This window comes from Eptesicus fuscus, chromosome 14 (assembly GCF_027574615.1).
Source record: "Eptesicus fuscus isolate TK198812 chromosome 14, DD_ASM_mEF_20220401, whole genome shotgun sequence".
Lineage (NCBI taxonomy): Eukaryota > Metazoa > Chordata > Mammalia > Chiroptera > Vespertilionidae > Eptesicus > Eptesicus fuscus.
This window is the reverse complement of record NC_072486.1, coordinates 19,575,391-19,595,286: the sequence shown is the minus strand read 5'-3', so window position 1 is coordinate 19,595,286 and position 19,896 is coordinate 19,575,391. Positions and strand designations below refer to the sequence as shown.

At 38.0% G+C, this 19,896-nt stretch overlaps 1 protein-coding gene and 1 non-coding gene across 7 annotated transcripts in view; both read right to left on the bottom strand.

The window, feature by feature from the left end:
• The window catches only part of DGKB (diacylglycerol kinase beta), a 467,640-nt gene that overhangs the window by 50,611 nt on the left and 397,133 nt on the right, over positions 1 to 19,896 (bottom strand). The gene's annotated exons all lie outside the window — the stretch shown is intronic.
• On the bottom strand, positions 4,304 to 4,438 carry LOC114235033 (small nucleolar RNA SNORA1). Its single transcript, XR_003621216.2, has one exon. It is a non-coding gene; the product is annotated as a small nucleolar RNA SNORA1 (small nucleolar RNA).

Genomic DNA, 19,896 nt, shown 5'->3' with positions numbered 1-19,896 from the left:
TCATATTATTGATGCTTCTATCCTTCTTCCCCTCTCCTTTCCTCTCTCTGAGATCAATAAAAAACAGAAAATAAAACAAACAAAGAAGCATTCTGTTGAACTAGAAAGTATTCTAAGGATGAGAAGTGAAATAGTGGGCACCGGTACGTTGGATTCTTGAGCTGTGGCAGGAGTGCAGTATTAGAAGCCTTAAAAACTCAAAAAGAACAAAGACTAGTCGAGAATAAAGTAAATTATATTTACTCCTCACATTTGAAGTAGGAGGCAGGAAGGGTTAATGAGGGTTCAAGTTCTACTTCAATAGCTCCCATCCATTTGCCTGGATGCCAGCGATTGTACACGTCCCCCTCTCTCTTTCTTCAAAGCTATGGACTAGGGTTTCTTCGTGTCTGGGTATATACCTATACTTGTATTTGTTTATTTATTGAATAACAGAATCCAAAGAGAAAATAGTTGTATTAATTTTAGGTTATTTAAAGAAACTGCCTTTTCTTGGTTTCTTTATTTTTCTGTGTTCTTGCTTTATGTTTTTAATTTCAGAATATAGGAGTACATACTAGGTAGCCTCTGCAGTTAGCTTTCTTCTCTAACTACTCACTGAACACACTGCTACTGTTTGTTCACCCCTTTCCTAGTGCTGGAAGAGTTGTCAGAAATCAACAAAAGGACATTCACAGCCTCCTGGATATTTCTTCATTTATCCTCTTTGCTTGTTCATTCTTCCTTTTGGATTCTATTCTTCCCTTAATTAGCTGGCTTCATGGTAGTCTCTAATTCCACACAATGAATTACTAAATTACGGGAGTAATACTGATATAATGGCGCACACTGTTTCTCTTTTCTCTATGGGATGCATGTATAAATCGCCAACAGAATATAATTGTGGGTAGATGCAGAGTGGGAAATAAGCAGGACATTGAGTTTAAACCTGGGAAACTATTACTACTGATGAGAAAAAAGAACTTTACAAACCATCACCACTCATCAATTTTTAAAATGTGGCTCATGTTTAAACATTTATTTGTTTCAAATGAATAATGAAAGGCAGTTCTATCTCCCCCAAACCAAAATTAAGTAGCACTAAAATTCCTTTTCATAGAGCGATGTATTTCAAAATTAGTATTTGGAAAGATACAGGCACTGCCTGCAACTATAAAAACAAGATGGAAACATTTTGATGCCCTTTCCCCACTTCAGTAGGACAGCCACTACACAAGGCTATTCTCTAGAGTAATGATCTTGCCTCCCTCCCCAGGCTTTTTTATCCCAGATGCAGGAGGTCATACCCAGTCTACAGCTGCACAGAGCTCCACTCCTATTAATTTAAAATGGGGTTTCAGAGGTTCACACACAGGAAAATCTGCTCCTTAAGAGGTAAGCTCTACCAAAATCCTATTTGGAGAATATAGCTTTGCGAAAAATAATCTACTTATATAATCCATCTTCTTCACTAATAAAAAATAAAGAAAAGCTCATAACAGAAGTTAATAAAATATATTTTGCTCAACATAGTTCAGGTTATCTCCATGTATCAGTAACAGTATTTTTTAAATCTGGCATTGTTATTTTTTATTATCATCATCATCATTTTGTTAAGCTATCTGGCAGACACAAAAGGTTATTCACCCTGTAGCTGTGTCATTTTTAGAAAAATGTTGAGCATTCATCGAAGAGAATGAAAGAAATCTGGTTGAAGATGCAGGTGCACTAATAAATGGGTGATCTTTGGATTACAGTATTTATGTGTACTATGGCAAAGCTAAACAGAAACCTAAATGTTATACAGACAAAGTGGTACAACAAGAACATCTGTGTTGGGGGGATTGAACTGGCATGGCTAACACCTCCAGTGCCAGGTGCAAAGGAAATTTCAATACAGCTTGAATAATCTTGACTGCTAGCATCTGCCTGCATCAGATTATCTCCTACATTGCTAGTCCACCACTATCCATTAGAGTATTTATATGATACATCTGGTGATGCAATGGCCAAACAAGAAACAGCAATGCCTCCATTACTCCGTTACTGGGGGCAAGTGCCTGGCTCTTTTACTCAGTACAAAGGCAAACAGGGATTCTTTTCAAGCCCCAGGGCAGCCAGCCAATTCTATGAGATAGAGTAGCAGATAGCACTCTAGCAAGATGGTTGCTTTGTCCTTGCCAATTAGATCCATACCCCTGTGCATAATCTGGAGAAGGCTAACTCTTCAGTTTAAATTCTGTCTATAAATTTCATTGCCAGGAAAATCACTAATTTTTAATGTGTTTTAAGAATCGTAAAACAGTTCCAGTGTGAATTGGCTTGATCCGCAGTCTCAACATACATCTGATTTTCAGAATCAGTCATTGTAGGTGAGGATAGTGGAGATCTCCATTCACTAGTCTCCATAACATGAAGCTTCACAGATCACTTCCCTTTCTTCTCATCGCTCTTACCCTCAACATATGACAATGCCACCTGTCGCAGAGAAACTAGAGAAACGAGAAGTCACCTACTTCAGCATTCCACCACCTGGGAAGCTACACAAACCAGCACCAGTCCTTTTCCCTTTGCTTCTGCTGCCCGGTACAATCGATTGGAGGGCTCTTTATCTTATAAAGCAAGCCCATCTCCTCCTGCTTTACAGCCTCACATTTTCTTGACGTTTCATGCCCTCTTCCACTCCATTGGATCCTTGCCATTTAAATTTCACTAATAAAAAAGTAAAGATTTTTTATTAAAGAGAATCAGGATTCTCTCCTTAAAAGACAACCTCGACAGATGCTCTGTTCTCTTACAATGGACACCTTCACCATTGTCCTCTTTCAACAAAACATCTTTTGTTCATCTCTGATACCACTACCAGTCCAACAGAACTGGAAATAGCTTCCTAACGGTCTTCCCACATCTACTCAGTCTCTCTCAAATGCAGATCTGATCACATCCTTCCCTGTTTAAACACACGCAGTGTTTCTGATTATCCCTGTGAGTATACTCCAAATCCTTCACAGGATCTACATGGCTGCATTATCTCGTCCCTACTCACCTCTCCAGCTCTATCTGATGCTACTCTTTTTTTCATTCCCAACAGTAAACACAGCCTTTCACTTTCTTGACTATGTCATACTCTTCATTCATTTATAAACTCAAATTCCAGGTGTCATTTCAAATTCTTGTTTTCAAAGAAATTCATTATGATTTAATGTTTTGAAAATAATTTTTGAAAAACCCATATGTTTTGGTTGTACATTTCAACACAAACAAAAGAAAAAGTATAGGAAGAAAATATATGGCAATGTTACATGACAGTTATTTCAAGGTCATGGGATACATACATACTCTCATTACAGTTACTTTAATTTTCCATAGTTTCCCCTTTTCTGCAACAAACATTTTATGTTTATAGTTAGAATTGTTTTTCTAAAAAAGTTGCCTTTTTGTCTCTATTATGTTCTCCTCTATCACATAATTATAACAAAACATAATAAAGTTTCAAATGTAGTGTCTGATACTACCTACAGGAAGGCAGACAATTTTGAAAATACCAAGAGAAGATTAAGTGCATTAACTGCTTCTTTGTCCTCACCTAAACTAACTTAAAATCAGCAAAAACTAAGGAAAGATGGCACTGAGCTGAGAGGACATGTTGTTGACTGTTTCACAGGTTTTAGACACACAGTACTGTCTAGACTTCCATTTGTCTCCCTCCTTCTCCCACCCTTTGCTCCACCTCACACTCAACACTTAATTAGCACTAGCTGTGTGCCAGGATGTCACTAGGAGAATTGAAGGAGTTCATGGTAACATGGAGGAGTTGATCTACCCTCATCATAAATGCAAATGATAAGACAAAACATGAGGCAATGGTAGCATTTGAGTGGAGTCTTGAAAATGTGAACATTTGCTTGGTGACTGAGAGAACAGTGAGCTGAATTTTTTGAATCAGGGAAAACAAGAAGAATATTGCAAGTTAGGGCAAATATAAACAATTCCATAAGAAAGGAATCTGCTATAGCTATGCATGTGTGACAAGATGGTTAATGACAAACCTGGGAGAAAATTAGTTTTTCAGCCTCATTTTTCTCAAGGGTAAAACAGGAAAACTATATTAAAAGCACCTCAAAAAGTGCAGGGCCCAACAATAAGCACAGATATTAGTCATTTTCCCTCTCCCACCTCTTATATGCACCTACCCTTTCTCTCAAATTTCAGAACAGTCTATGCATGCAGATGAGCGCAGAATAAAAATAAAGACAGTAATAACAAAGTAATAATCACTAAAACTTTCAACTTTCTTTTTTTTAAATTTTTTTTTCCTAGCAAAAATTGTTACAGGTCTCATTGTCACCACTGTAATAAAATTACTGTGATGGAAGCATAATCTGTGTCTCAATGTAGCCACATTAACAAATTTCTGGACACCGTACACAAAAACAGTGCCCATTTTCATATTATTACTTTCAACTTTCAATAAGTGCAGTGGGTATACAGGTGTTTCATCTCTAATCCTCAGCAGTCACATAAGAGGGCTACTAGTATTATTTCCATTTTAAAGATGAAGACACTGAGACACAGTTAACTGGCCTACTTAATTGTGAAGCTAGAATTTGCAAGCAACCATTAAGATTTAGGATTTGAGTTCTCATTTAATAAGATTATGACAAAGTTACTTCTTTTTAAAAAAATACTTTTATTGATTTCAGAGAGGAAGAGGAGAGGGAGAGAGAGAGATAGAAACATCAATGATGAGAGGGAATCATTGACTGGCTGCCTCCTGCACGCCCCCTACTGGGGATCGAGCCCACAACCCAGGCACGTACCCTTGACCGGAAATCAAACCTGGGACCCTTCAGTCCCCAGGCTGATGCTCTATCCACTGAGCCAAACCAGCTAGGCCAACAATGTTACCTCTTTGTTCACTGAAATCATATGTATATGAAAAGACTCAAAAGGCACGCACCTTATTCACAAAAGTCACACATTTTCACACATATTTGTCTATATGATGTAAAGTTTGTGTCCTTCTATATGTATCCCACTGTGTACATATGGTCTGTATACTATTTCTTTAAGCACATTGATTTGCAGATTCATTGACAAATAGTTACCAAGCCCTTACCAGGTGTCACTAGGACTTTAAAGGATTGAGCAAGTTGATACCATTCTCACCTTCTTGGGGTTTACTGGCTAATGAGGATAACAAGTTTAAAACAAAAATTAAGATACAAAATTACAAATTATAATGAAATCTATGAGAGAAAAGAAAAATACGCTATGATGAAAAATAATAAAAAAGAGCTAATTTATATATATCTTTTAAAATTGGTCAGACTAGAAGTAAGGAATGTGTTTAAAAATAAATTTAACAGGTAGCCCTACCCAGTTTGGCTCAATGGATAGAGTGTCAGCCTTCGGACCAAAGGGTCCTGGGTTTGATTCCGGTCAAGGTCACGTAACTCGGTTGCAGGCTCCTCCCCAGCCCGGGCCCTGATTGAGTCTCTTGCAGGAGGCAACCAATCAATGTGTTTTCTCCCATCAATATTTCCCAATGTCTTTCCCTCTCCCTAAAATTCAGTGGGAAAATATCCCCATGTGAGGATTAAAAAAAAAAAATGAAAAAGGTAAAATATGGGTGAATATTATTTAAATATCAGCCATGCCCAAATTTTGTTTTGGTTTTCTTTTTCTTTTTCTTTTCTTTTTGACTTATTAAAGCCACACTAGTGTATTGCTGTCATGAGTAATTAATTTGGTTTAAAATATTATTACGAACCCAAACTATAGAATAAAAAATGGTTATGGCCTTTGACAGCAAGTTATGCTCATCTCAAGGCTGCTGAATCTCCACCCCTCTCTCTTTATTCCACTTTCCTTTTTCTCCCTTCACTCATGAGATAGGACAAGTCCATTGTATAGCCCTCCCCCCACATCCTGCCCCTACTTTTGTAATAACTCCCTTTGTAAATAAATGCTTCTCAAGTTACCCTAACTTGAGTGTTTAATCTGTTTCCTATTAGGACTTTTATTTAAATGTTAAATTCCTTTTGGCTTTGAAATAAACTAAGTTTTATTTAGTAGGATAGATTCATGTAAACACAGATACACCCACCAGACATAGCTTTGTGTTCATGACACTGCAGTTTTCAAAAAGAATTTGAGCAAAAAAAAATTATTTGCTCAATAATATGAGGTATTCTAATATTAATGTGTTCAAAATAGAGAACAGAAAAAGAAATGTACTCGTTTATTCAGAGGAAATGGAGAAGGAATTTGAAATCTTTTCCAAATAGATAATAAGTTTGAGCTGTAGCCTAACTTGGTCATGACACTGGAAGTTATATTTACAAGGGCATGGTTTAAAACAGAGTTAGAAATCTTGATCAAGATTACTCTATGTGGCTCAATGTAAAACCATCTTGCAAAGGCACTTAATAGTTAAATAAAAATATCACTCTAATAAAAAAAAATAATAAAAACCACAATGGTATTTGCTCCACTTCATAGGTGAATTTGTTGGTGGTCTGAAGACCTTGCCAACAAAAGCTCTTTTTTTATGCTGTGAATTGACCAAAGGCCAAATGCTAATGGGAATTAAGACCTCATCTGCTTTGGAAGTGGCTCTTGCCCATAATGAATAAGAGATGGCTTGAAGGAAGATAAGGGAAAGCTAATCATACTTTTGTCCATTTATGGACTTTCTAGACTAAGATATTATATTTTAATGTATGAGGAAGCAGCTAATCCACCATTCCCAGGACAAAGATTTTTTTACAGCTTTATAAAAATATGATTCATATGCCATATAATTCACCCATATAAAGTATACAACTCAGAGTTTTTCAGTATAATCATAGACATGTGCACCATTACCACAGTAAATTTCAGAACATTTTCTTTCCCTCTATAAGATACCCGATATCCTTTAGGTATTGTGCTCTCATTAGTCCTCAATCCTCTAATCCCCCACTCTTACTATCTTCATAGCAACTACTCATCTACTTCCCATACCTATAAATTTACCTATTCTGGATATTTAATATGAATGGCATTATACAATACTAGAGGCCTGGTACACAAAATTCATGCACTACGAGGGGGGGGGGTCCTCTCAGTCCGGCCTGCACCCTATCCAATCCAGGACCCCTCGGGGGATGTCCGACTGCTAGTTTAGGCCCGATCCCACCCAGTTGGACATCCCTCTCACATTCCGGGACCCCTGGCTCCTAACCGCTCACCTGCCTGCCTGCCTGATCGCCCCTAACTGCCTCTGCCTGCCTACCTGCCTGATCACCCCTAACCCCTCTGCCTGCCTGCCTGATCACCCCTAATCGCCTTTGTCTGCCTGCCTGATCGCCCCTAACCACTCTCCCTTGCTGGCCTCATTGCCCCTAACCTCTCTCTCCTGCCAGCCTGATCACCCCTAACCACCTCTGCCTCAGCCCCAGCCACTGTAGCTTTGTCTGGAAGGATGTCCAGTATATCCAGTCTAATTAGCATGTTACCCTTTTATTAGTATAGATACTTGTGGCTCATGTTATTGATGCCATATATAAAAATCCAGCACTGCATTGAATAATCAAGATTCATTTCTAGCCCTAGCTGGTTTGGCTCAGTAGATAGAACGTCAGCCTGCAGACCCAGGTCGAAAAGTCCTGAGTTTGATTCCAGTCAAGGGCATGTACCTCGGCTGGTCGGGGCACGTGCAGGAGGCAACCCATCAATGTGGTCCTACAATTATTTTTTATATGTTAATCTTTCATTTGACAAGCATGATGAATGCATTGATCAGTTCTAATACTAATTTAAGGGATTCCTTAAGATTTCCATATACAAGATCATGCTATATGAGAATAGAGAGATTTTTATCTCCTTTCCAATTTGAGTGACTTTTATTTATTTTTCTTTTTTAATTGTCCTAGCAGAAACATCCAGTACAATATTGAATAGCACATATATTACTTAAAGGGTTATACTCTATTTTATAGATTAGATGCAGTCAAGGCCACAGAACCCAACAAATATTGTATACAGACATTAAAAACACATTGAGCCTGGCTGATATAGCTCAGTGGTTGAGCACTGACTTATGAACCAGAAGGTCAAGGTTCAATTCCTGGTCAGGGCATATACAGTGTGGGATGTGCAGGAAGCAGCCAATGATGATTCTTTCTCATCATTGATGTATCTTTCTCTCTCTCCCTCTCCCTTCCCCTTTAAAATCAATAAAAATATATTTTTAAAAACTTAAAAAAACAGTGAACAGTATATTGTGATGAATTAGTTTGGATCAGATTAGCTAATGACATAGATTATTGTGTAATCTAAAAGGAGGAATTGATAAAAATAAAGACAGTAAAAACGAGTGAACTAAGTAAAAGTATAATTTTTTTGCTTTTCTAAAATACAAAGGCCAAAATTTATTCTATATAGTCAGCCAGGTTTATGTATATGAAATGTGCTATTGGTATATAAAGGGAATTTATGTTTTATATTAGCAGATGAATTCAGGCTACTCAATCTTATAATTAGTGTCTGTAAAATGAATTAAAAAAAGATTCTTCTTCTTCATACTTAATAGAATTTTAATTTATTTTTCCCTCCCTATAAGTCATTGATTTTTTAGTTCCTAGACTCGTTACTAAGTTGCAGTTTGAAATATCTGAATGTCAAATTATTACCTGGCTATAGGGTTCCAAAGATTGAGAAAATGTCTAATCATATCATAAATAAGCTTTCAGAATTCCAATAAGGTATAAGAGAAATGAAATAAGAAAAATAAATCCACATCCACAGACAGAAACATATCAAAATTATTACAAATGGTTGCATTTCAGAGAAAAATACTATTACAAATATGTAACCCTAGTTACTCATTTTTCCCCAGATTCTTAGATTGAAAGCCAGATTCCTTTATCATTTCTGACCTGATATGAAACACCATCTGGCATGTACATGTTAAGAGGATTACATAGCAAAATAGATATTTTCTCTCTTTCTGATTTTAAGACTTTTCAAAGCATGCATGTTATTTATGTTTAAAATGTGAATGATAAAAAGAAAAGATGGTTTTTAGTATCTATTTTTTAAATTAAGGAAATTATACATTTAACTATTTTTACTGGCATTCTGTAGTCTCTGTGTTAAAATTTAGCCTCATGACTATTACTTGAAGAAAGATTTTAAAGAGACTTTATAAAGGAAATGTTTTCATAATTATGATATATGCACATGTCAACCAGAATCACATAGTTCACCAAATCTATCTTGTCCAAATTTTCCAGATAATTAGCAAATATCAATATTCAGTATAAGTTGTTTTACTACATGAAATGCTACATGAAATTAATCATATATGAAAAAATATAATATGGTATTGGTACCAAAGTCTATGATTACTTTTTTAGATAAGGAGTTTCTGCTGTTTTTAATACTAATTTAGAATTATAGCTAATAGGTCATGTGGTTACAATTTTTTTCATTTTATAGATAAGAAAGTTGAGGTAAAAAAAAGGTTATGTAACTATCTATGGACCTATAGCTAGTTATAGAGAATTCCAGAGTTAGACTGCAGGTTGCCAAAGTCTTGATCCATTTTACTTTGGAACCTACTGTGCTTCTTTCATAATCTGATGAACTTCTCTCTAGAAAAATCTCAGTTTGGAGAGTCTGAGATCTATATATTTACCCCATCTTCTGATCCATTACACTGGACAATGAAACTAGATTAACATTTTAGAAAGTTTGTTTTTTGTTAAATTTTTACTCAAACAATTATAGTAGCTAAGTGTTTGAGTTTCAAAACACTCCCAAATGTGCAAGTTATAGAGAAATGTATGAGCAAATAGCCCGACAAAACTAGCCAAAGCAATTAAAAGAATAAACCATAGTAAATGAAACCAAAAAGCATTGTCTAAGGTCAATTACCAGGAAATAAGAATCAACTAAATTTCCATTTCCAATATGGAATTACTAAGGCTCATTGGGTTCTATCTTAATAAAATTATACAAGAAGGGAGGGAGAGAAAGAAGGAGGTACAGAAGAGGAAAAGAATAAGTGATCTTGTTTATTGATCTTATCCTTTACACTGAAATATATGAAAAAGGAAAATGTGCAAATACTAAAAGTATGGGACAAGGGTATATAATTATATATACATTTCACATATATCTATGTTACATTTATCTATCATTCCATTAAAACAAAAGGAAAAGGCAGCAGGAAAAATAATAAGACACTTAAAACTTGAAGTTCTGTTAAAGTTTGATCTGCTCTCTTTCATCTCTTGCACACAAAGTCACATCTGTCTTCAGAATTCTGGATGACTATGTGTGCCACTGGAAAATATGAAATAAAACAGTTTAGCAAAGGTCATTTGTTGTTGTTAGGTTGTGCCTGCCAAAAATATGATCAATTAAGCATTTATTAAGCCAGTGTTTATGCTGAACTAGCTACTGTACAGAGTGGTTTAACCCCTCATGCTTTAGGCCCAGAGAACTCGATTTCAGCATCATAGAGAATTTCTGGCTTTGAAGACAAAGGTTATTATGTCATTAACTTTTGTGGCTCATTAATTCCAGTGAAGACAGGATTCTTTGTAATTTATTTTAATTTTACAACTGATGCTGTTTGCCTTATAGACACATAATAGAAACAGCTGCAATGCATGCTATTGATTATTTCCTCAATTTGAAGGAAATAGAAGTTGATAACACTGAAGGACAAAGCCTAAGTCGCTGCTGGACATACTCTCACATAGAGGCCACTTCCCATTGGAACCTTCTGAAGGGGCCGGTCTGTTGTGATAGGGAGTTCTACCTCATTATTATTTTTTTTAAAAACAAAGACTCTATTTGGAAAAGACACCAAGTTGTCCAAAAACATCTATAGGGCCATGTTGATAGGACAAGAAAGAAAGGAACAGATGAAATATTTAAAATAATGACTGAGAATTTAACTAAACTAATATTAGATACCAAACCACAAATCCAGGAACCTCAGAGAACATCGAGAAGAATAAATGCCAAAAACAATGTACCCAGGTATTTTCAGATTACAGAAAATCAAAGCAAAGGAAAAATGTGAAAGAAGGCAGAAGCAAAGAACATTTTACCTATAGAGTAACTAAGATAAGTATTACATCCAACTTTTTCTCAGAAGCCATGCTAGCAAAAAGACTGGATACAACATTTAAAGTGTTGAGAGAAGAAACCCACTGACCTAGAATTTTGTACCCTGAAAACTTACCATTTAAAAGTGAAGGGGAACTAAGGACTTATTTGGACAAATAAAAAATGGAAAGAATTTGTTGCCAATACAACTGCCTTGCAAGAAATGTTTTTTAAAAAGTATTTATAGAGAAGGAAAATAATATGTCAGAAACTCAGAACTACATAATTTCCATTAGAAGAAGGAATAAGTGAAAGGGAAAGCACACTTTTAGTTTTCTAATTCTTACTTGACCTAACAGATAGTAGTTTATTCAAAATAGTAATAGGAATACTGTATTTAATTATGTATGCTTAAGAATATATCATATACACACAGTTACACTACCTGTGAGTCATTTGGCAGTAGATTTTTAGCAACCACCAAATATTACACTTACAAAGAAGTATAACTAATATGCTAAGAAAGGAGAGAAAACGAAAAAAATGTAAAATGCTCAACTAAAACCACAAAAGGCAAAAAGAGTAGAAGACAAAAATAGGAACATAGATCAACCAAAGAGCTTGTATGCATATATGCATAACCTATGGAGACAGACAGTAGTGTGGTGAAGGCCTGGGGTGGGTTAGAAGGGGCCAATGGAGCGGGGGAGGGGGACATATGTAATACTTTCAACAATAAAGATTAAAAGAATAGGAACAAAGAATAAGAGCAAGTAGAAAACAGTAATGAATATGGTAGATGTTAACCTAAATATCAATAATCACTTTAAATGTCAAGGATCTAAATGCACTAATTAAAACACAAAGAACACTAGCTGGTTTGGCTCAGTGGATAGAGTATCAGCCTGTGAAAGGTTCCGGGTTCAATTCCTGATCAAGGGCATGTACCTCGGTTCCAGGCTCCTCCCCAGCCCAGGGTCTGGTTGGGACTCATGCATGAGGCAACCAATCAATGTGTTTCTCTCACATTGACATTTCTCTCTGTCTTTCCCTCTCTCTTCCACTCTCTCTAAAAATCAATGGAAATATCCTCAGATGATAATTAAACAAATAATAAAACAGAGTGTCAGAGTGAATAAAAAACCACAATGTAACCATATGTTGTCTACAAGAAATCCACTTTAAATATGCAGACACATTTAGATTACTAGTAAATGGATAGAGAAAAATACACTATGCAAACACTAATCAAAAGAAAGAGTAGCTATATTAATATCAGAGTAGGCTTGAAAGCAAGAAAAGTTTTCAGGGATAAAGTGCATTACACAATGATAAAGGGATCAATTTCCCAGGAAGACTTAACAAATTGTAATGTGTATGCATATAACAACAGAGCATCAAACTACACAAGGCAAAAACTGATGGAAACTACATGCAGAAATAGATGAATCCACTATCATAGTTGTAAACTTTAATTAATCTCTCTCTCAGAAGTGAGCAGATCCAGTGAGCAGAAATTCTGTAAGAATATAGTTAAACTGAACAATTCCATTAATCAACTAGACATAAATGGCATCTCTAGAGGACTTCATTGAACAATAGGATACTCCATATTTTCCTCAAGCTTACATGCAATATTCACCAAGATGAAAATTTGGTGCAATAAAACACAGCTTAAAAAATCTTAATAATGTAATTTCTGCTCTCAGGTCACAATGGAATTAAACTAAAAATCAATAACAGAAAGACAAGTGAAATATTCTAAAATACACGAAGATTAAACACTACACTTCTAAATAACATGTGGGACTAAGAAAAACTAAATTGAAAGGAAATCACAACTTATAATTTGTGGAATTCAGCAACAGTTGTTTAGATAGAAATTTACAGCAACAAAAGCATGAATTACAAAAGAAAGATCTAAAAATCAATAATATAAGTTTCCACCTTAACCAACTAGGAAAAGAAGAGCAAGTTAAATCAAAGTAAGTCGAAGAAAAAAAATAATAAGAATTAGAGCAGAAATCAATGAAATTAAAAACAGCAAATCAAATAGAGAAAAATCAATGAAACCAAAAGCTGGTTCTTTGAAAAGATCAATAAAATCAATAAACCTCTAGTCAGGCTAACAAAGGGAAAAAGAGAGAGGTTACACATTACTAATATGAGTAAATGAAAGAGTGTACATCACTGCAGGTGGCATATAAATTGAAAGAATAATAAAAGAATACTGTCAAGAACTCTGTGCCTACACATTTGATGAAATAAACCAATTCTTGAAAAACAGAACACTAAATTCTACCAAACATTTAAGAGAGAAGTTATACCAATTCTCTACAATTTCTTTCAAAGGATAAAAGCAGAGGGAATACTTCCTAACTCATTCGATGAGACCAGGATTACTCTAATACCCAAACTAGACAAAGACATTAAAAGAAAACTATGGACCACTATCTCTCATAAACTCTGGTGAACAAATCCTCAACAAAGTATTAGCAAATTGAATTAAAAAACAAAAAAAAAACAGAAAAAAAACACCTATGGAAAGAATTATACACCATGACCAAGTGGGATTTATCTAACTTATGCAATACTGGTTTAACATCCGAAAATCAACTAATACACTCCATCACATCAACATACAAATAAATATATCACATGATCATATTAATAGATGCAGAAAAATAATATAATAAAATTCAACACCTACTCTTGATAAAAAATTCTCAGTAAACTAGGAATAGAGGGCAATTTTCACACCCTTGATGAAGACTATGTTCAAAAACCTATAGCTAATATCATACTTAATGGTGAGAAACCCAAAATTTTCCCACTAATATCAGGTACAAGGCAAGGATGTCTTCTCACCACTCCTTGTCAACATCATACTGAAAGTGGAGACAATGGTTTTGTGAGAGGAGAAGGGTTAGAGGGAAGGGGGGGATGAATAGGTGGAGCACAGAGTATTTTGGGGGCCATGAAAATTCGTTGTATGGTGCTATAAGGGAGGACACATGCCACTATACATTTGTTGAAACACATAGAATACGCAATACCAAGACAAAACTTAATGTAGCCCTAGATGGTTTGGCTCAGTGGATAGAGCGTCAGTCTGTGGACTGAAGAGTCCCAGTTTGATTCTGGTCAAGGGGACATGCCCAGGTTGTGGGCTCGATCCCCAGTAGGGGGGAAGGGGGACATGCAGGAGGCAGCCAATCAATGATTCTCTCTCATCATTGATGTTTCTATCTCACTCTCCCTTCTTCTCTGAAATCAATAAAATATATATTAAAAAAAAAAAAACAATGTAAACTATGGACTTTGGGTAATTATGATGTGTCAGTGTAAGTTCATCACTTATATAGGACTAGAGGCCCAGTGCACGAAATTCGTGCACGGAGGGGGGTTGTCCCTCAGCCCAGCCTGTACCCTCTCCAATATGGGACCCCTCAAGGGCAGTCGGACATCCCTCTCACAATCCAGGACTGCTGGCTCCCAACTGCTTGCCTGCCTGCCTTCTTGATTGCCCCTAACTGCTTCTGCCTGCCAGCCTGTTTGCCCCTAACTTCCCTCCTCTGCCGGCCTGGTCACCCCTAACTGCCCTCTCCTGCAGGGTTGATCACCTCCAACTGCCCTTCCTTTCAGGCCTGGTCCCTCTCAACTGCCCTACCTTGCAGGCCAGGTGCCTCCCAACTGCCCTCTCCTGCTGGCCATCTTGTGGTGGCCATCTTGTGTCCACATGGGGGCAGGATCTTTGACCACATGGGGGCAGACATATTGTGTGTTGGAGTGATGATCAATCTGCATATTACTCTTTTATTAGATAGGATAGAGGCCTGGTACAGGGGTGGGGGCCAGCTGGTTTGCCCTGAAGGGTGTCCCAGATCAGGTGGGGGTTCCCTTGGGGCATGGGGCGGCCTGAGTGAGGGGCCTGTGGTGGTTTGCAGGCGTGCCACGCCCCCTGGCAACCCAAGGGGAGGCTCTGGTATCTGGAATTTATTTTCCTTCTACAATTGAAACTTTGTAGCCTGGAGCGGAGCCAAGCCTGCTGCTCCCTCCGTGGCCAGCAGCCATTTCTGTGGCAGTTAATTCACCTTCTATAATTGAAACTTTGTAGCCTTAAGTGGGTGGGCCCAGCCAGGGTGTGTGGAAAGCTTTGCTTCCCCTGTTGCCAGCAGCAACCCTGGCCTGCTCTCTCAAGCTCCATTCTGCCGCCATTTGTTTGAATTTGTTTACCTTCTATAATTGAAACTTTGTAGCTTAAGTGGAGGCTTAGGCCTGGCAAGGGCAGGCGGAAAGCTTGGCTTCCTCTGTTACCTAGGAAACCTTGCTCTCTGTGTCTGTAGCCATCTTGGTTTGGGTTAATTTGCATTCTCACTCTGATTGGATGGTGGGTGTGGCTTGTGGGCATGGCTTGTGGGTGTGTCGGAGGTATGGTCAATTTGCATATTTGTCTATTATTAGGTAGGATGTACCAATCTGGTGGGGGATATTGATAATGGCAGAAGTTCTGCATGTGTGTTGGCCACAGGGGACATGGAACATTTCTGTATCTTCTCCTCACTTTCATTGTAAACATAAAACTGCACTAAAATATTTTTAAAAATAAAGTAATAGACCAAGAGCCAGAACATAACAAATGCTTAACACAACACTGCTTGGAAACAGAAGGATTAGATTAAAGTGCTATAAAAAAAGTACTCTTCTTTAATCCCTCACTTGGCAAATTCACACTATTCAAATTTATTTCATATGACTTATTTTATTAGAAAATGTGACTTCCCATAAATTGGTGAATGCATTTTTGCTTAAAACAATAATGTCAATATAATACTTCTTATGGTCTAGAGGCTTAGTGTATTTTTTGGGAAAAAGTCGTTGCACTGGGAGAAAAAGAAGTCTTGTCGAAAAAAATGTATGTATTTTCAAAAGCTGTTCTGATGAAAAGTCATTATAGGAGAATTATTATGTGAGGTAATCTGTAAAGTCAAAAATCCTTCATAAATTAAGAAAAAGGATTAGAAATTAATGACATCAAGATAAGATGGAGCAATAACTAAACTATGTCCAGTGAAAAAATGGCATAACCAGAAAATGACTGTAACATTAACAACTTTGCCACATTTTATTAAAGCAACACAGGTTCAAAAGTATTTAAAAATGTTACATTTTATATTAAACTTGCTAGATCAGCAGATTACCCTCATGAGTTTTATCTCTTTTTATTCTCTTTGCGGTTTACTTTCCTTTTCTCACACATGCTATTTTTATCTCGCTGGAAAACTACCCTCTTCCTATATTCTTCTGAGTTCAAATACCTCAGTGCAATCTTTTCCCCTCTACTACCAGATGAGTTATATCCCAGACATCTAGGACTATTATAAATTTCTTCACAGCAGTTAAATAATTGCTATGCAATTATTTGTATCTTCATCTACAATAATAAAAGTATAATATGCTAATTAGAACAGACGTCCTTCCGGACATCCTTCTGGGACAAAGCCGGGGCTGCAGCCGGGGGATTGAGGCAGCCAGCTGCAGCTATGAGGGAGGGATGGAGGCAGCCGTGGAGTGAAGGCCTACTCTTGCACGAATTTCGTGCATCGGGCCTCTGGTTATTACTATAATCCTCCTGGAGGTTAAGTGTGGAGTCTGTTGTTCATTTTTAGTTGACAAATTGGATAAAGCAAAAATCTACTTTTAAATGACTATTCAGGTAATGCTGTATATTTTCATACTATCCTTTAAAACTATTCAATATTAAAGTAATCTATTAACACATTGAAGAATTGACTATATCAGCAATTCATGAAAGAACTGTAAAAAATAGTCGGGCTTATTGTAAAATTAAATTTTAAGTGTTTGTGTGTGGATTTCTGTAAATATGTATATAGATAGTGTCTTGGTATGGAATGGAAGGTAATTTTCTTCTATCCAGGGAAAACACTGCTTAGAACAAATTACTGTCTTATATTCCCTCCGAATGCCTGACGTTTCACTATATGGTGATCATAATTAAAGATAATTATGTTCATAATTTTCAAAGAGAAAAGTCTAGTTGATGTCCAATTTTGACATTTCTAAGGAAAACATGGTGTCGGCAGCATATCAACAATATTATTCAAACTAGAGGCCCGGTGCACGAAATTCGTGCACGGAGGGGGGTTGTCCCTCAGCCCAGCCTGTACCCTATCCAATCTAGGACCCCTCAAGGGATGTCCCACTGCCTGTTTAGGCCCGATCCCTGGGATCGGGCCTAAACGGGCAGTCGGACATCCCTCTCACAATCCAGGACTGCTGGCTCCCAACTGCTTGCCTGCCTGCCTTCCTGATTGCCCCTAACTGCTTCTGCCTGCCAGCCTGATCACCCCCTAACCACTCCCCTGCCAGCCTGTTTGCCCCCAACTTCCCTCCTCTGCCGGCCTGGTCACCCCTAACTGCCCTCTCCTGCAGGGTTGATCACCTCCAACTGCCCTTCCTTGCAGGCTTGGTCCCTCTCAACTGCCCTCCCTTGCAGGCCAGGTGCCTCCCAACTGCCCACTCCTGCTGGCCATCTTGTGGTGGCCATCTTGTGTCCACATGGGGGCAGGATCTTTGACCACATGGGGGCAGCTATATTGTGTGTTGCAGTGATGATCAATCTGCATATTACTCTTTTATAAGATAGGATAGAGGCCTGGTATAGGGGTGGGGGCCAGCTGGTTTGCCCTGAAGGGCGTCCCGGATCAGGTGGGGGTTCCCTTGGGGTGTGGGGCGGCCTGAGCGAGGGGCCTGTGGTGGTTTGCAGGCGGGCCACGCCCCCTGGCAATGCAAGCGGAGGCTCTGGTATCTGGAATTTATTTTCCTTCTACAATTGAAACTTTGTAGCCTGGAGCAGAGCCAAGCCTGGGGCTCCTTCCGAGGCTTGTGTTGGGGTTATAATTGAAACTTTGTTGCCTTAAGCAGGTGGGCCCGGCCAGGGTGTGTGGAAAGCTTTGCTTCCCCTGTTGCCGGCAGCAACCCTGGCCTGCTCTCTCAAGCTCCATTCTGCCGCCATTTATTTGAATTTGTTTACCTTCTATAATTGAAACTTTGTAGCTTGAGTGGAGGCTTAGGCCTGCAACGGCTGGCAGAAAGCTTGGCTTCCTCTGTTACCTAGGAAACCTTGCTCTCTGTGGCTGTAGCCATCTTGGTTTGGGTTAATTTGCATGCTCGCTCTGATTGGATGGTGGGCGTGGCTTGTGGGCGTGGCTTGTGGATGTGTCGGAGGTATGGTCAATTTGCATATTTGTCTATTATTATATAGGATATCCCAAACTTATCAAGTATGTCTTACAATGTTGAATTTGGCCTACGCCCCAACCTACGGATATGAGAGAAGTTGATGAGTTTTATTGAAATTTTCTGTTAGGACTTCTGAGAATTCCTAGGGATGCTTTCATGGCACACAAATCTGCCCGGTGCTTATCGCCCACAGACCAGATTCTTCTACCGGTCCACCCCAGCCAGCTCAGGACCCCTTGCTCAGATTGTGTACTCCTGCATCCTTCTGCTTTTCCTTTAATTCCCCTCCCATATGACAAAATTAAATGTTTAAGAGAATGGAAATAAATGAAGAAAAATAATAGGTTAAAGTGGATATAAGGTGTCCCTCCTCTAGAATCCATCGCCAACACTCTTCATCCTTAGTCCTTCAATGCTTTGGTGTTTCTGAAACCACGTGTCTTCTATAGACAAATGACTGCTCAAAATTCCTTCCCTTCAAGGTCCAGAGAAAGTTTGAGAGAAAAAGAAAACAACAACAATTTAATCCTCATTGGGTATCCAGGGTTGACTTATTTTTTACTTAAATTTGGGATGATTGGCAGTGAGATCATGCATTTTCTTCCAGAGAAAACTCATATCCCATTGTTTAGAGTGATCCAGACCATGGAGACAAAAGCAAGGGCATCTTTAAAGCAGATCAAATGCTTCTTCTCAACATCTGTGTGATCCAGTTTTACCCTACCGGGCATGCAACATGCACCGAGAGAGAACCTCCTCAAAATTCTAATTTGAAAAGCAAGAAACTAACTTCTTCAAGGGCATAGTCCTGCCAAGGAAGCACTCAAAATACATAACTAATTAGAACAGTTAATATTTAGGGTAAGTTGTCTGATGATCTTATGAGTTCAAAGTTTATCTCAAAGCCAGGAAGAGGTACTTGTAAGACTAAAAAGTGCTCACTAAAGGACAACTCCCAGAATGATTGGGTGCGCCTGCTTTAAGGACAAATTCCAGGCTCCACCTTAGAAGCAAACATTCTTTACAAGCCCTAGGATGCCAGTTTCCAAGCTCCAACATTTTTAAGATCTAGACCACATCCAGAGCAACAGGAATAATCTGCTGGCCACTTTAAAATAGAATTTTTTTGTCTTTGTTGCACAAAGACCCCTCACACTTGTTATCCATGCTTGATATTTTGGGTGTATGGCTGCAAAAAGGAGAAATCATTTCTCGAGGTGTCTTGGCTACAGTTGGAAGACAGAGGGGAACACATGAAGGCCTAAGACAATGCAAACTTATGTGTAAAAAGAGGCTTGCCTTAAGCTATGTGCAGGCAAAGAAAAAAAGAAAAGGCACATGGAAAGGAAGTAGTGGGGACATGATCTTTTTTTCAAACAATTCTCCACACTAGTCTGGTTAGCTAAGGACAAGTGGGACCATCTGAAGGGGCTGAGTGAAAAGAAGTGTAAAAGTCTCTCTGTCTTTCTTTTTCTTTGTAATTCCTAGCTTAGCCAAGGGAGGATGTTCCTAGTTGCTATTTTGTAAAGCCAGAATTCATGCCAA